The sequence below is a fragment of the Nicotiana attenuata genome, chromosome 9 (assembly GCF_001879085.1).
Source record: "Nicotiana attenuata strain UT chromosome 9, NIATTr2, whole genome shotgun sequence".
Classification (NCBI taxonomy): domain Eukaryota; kingdom Viridiplantae; phylum Streptophyta; class Magnoliopsida; order Solanales; family Solanaceae; genus Nicotiana; species Nicotiana attenuata.
The window spans coordinates 40,276,651-40,278,152 of record NC_031997.1 but is presented as its reverse complement, the minus strand read 5'-3'; positions in this window follow the sequence as shown (position 1 = coordinate 40,278,152).

Genomic DNA, 1,502 nt, shown 5'->3' with positions numbered 1-1,502 from the left:
GAAAGGTAGAGAGATTGTTTCCGATAGACCCTCGGCTATAGAAAAGATGGAAGAAGCACTGATAGCAAGTCATAACAATATAGGATATTTAAAAGTACTGATAGCAAGTAATAACAGTACAAGATATGTAGTAATTGTTGGGCTTTTAAACTTGATGTAGCATAAAGAGGGTGAATAGGAAATGGAGGAAAAATGAAATATTTGAGTTTCCCTCCTTGGCAAAGGGACATTGTCCCATAATGGAGGAAAAAAAGACTTTTGATGGGTATATATACAATTGCTTTTCTTCTAGCTTTTAAAGAGTTAAAGGAGAAGGCAAGCCTTGAGCCGTCGTCGTCCTCGCTCGGCTCGGCTTCAGCTTCGGTCAACGATTGATTGATTAATCTTTTTGGACAAAATTTCTTTCAATTATTTTCTTCTTCTTCTGCACAATATTTTTCAATGTGTTTTACGATCATTGAGTGGTTCGAAGTTCACCAGAGTTTTTTGTACCAATACACAGGTGAGTTCCTGGGAGGATATATTCTGGCACCTCGGGTACTTGAGGGGAATAATTTCCTTAAGGACACACTGTGTATTCAGTGGGTTCGATTTATTCTTATACTGTTTTTCCAGAATTTATTTCGTTAAACTGGTTCTACTAACTTTCTGTTTCTGTTTCTATTTCAGAAAATTTAATGTTTTTTAATGGTTATTACAGCAATATAGATTGAATAACAGTAATTATATACACTTAGACGAATATAAAAAAAAAAAAAAGATGCATGTTTACATATGATAAGATCATATTCACTCAGAACTCATTAGATTAGACTTTTCAATTATCGTGTGCATTTATATTATTCTCATTTTATTTTAAATGATATTATTTCTCTATTAGTTCGTTACGAAATGGTACTTTCTGTATTAGGAAATGATTATTTCAAACATCTCATTTTATTTTTAATGATATGCGTTTACAGCTATATAAATTTTTTGACATGGTTAATACTACAATGGCTAAAAAGTCTTTCTGTTTTTCTTTGTTTCTTAATGTATACTATAAACAATATCACATAAATTGAAATGGGGTGAATAACCAGTTGAGAAGTAAACAAACCAAAAGCAACTAAAAAACAGAACATAACCAAAGTTTTATTCTGTTTTTAGAATAAGAGTTCAAATAAATGAAAAGTTAAATGCTTTTCTTGATCTGAGAGTCTATCTGAAACATTATTTTTACCTTCATAAGAAAGATAAGATATGCATAAACACTAATTTTTTCAGATCCTTTTGAAAATACACTAGTTATATTATTGTCATTGGAAAGTCGACTTTTAGCCAAAAAAAAAAACATATTAAATACACACATTGTATTTTGTAAACAAAATATAAGAAAGAACTCTTTCGCCTTCCAGTGTCACACATTATAGGCTTTTTTTTTTCTTTTTTTTTGGGGGGGGGGGGTTGGGGGGGTTTAATTTTGTTATTTTCTTGTTTCGTAATAATAACAAAGGATCGTG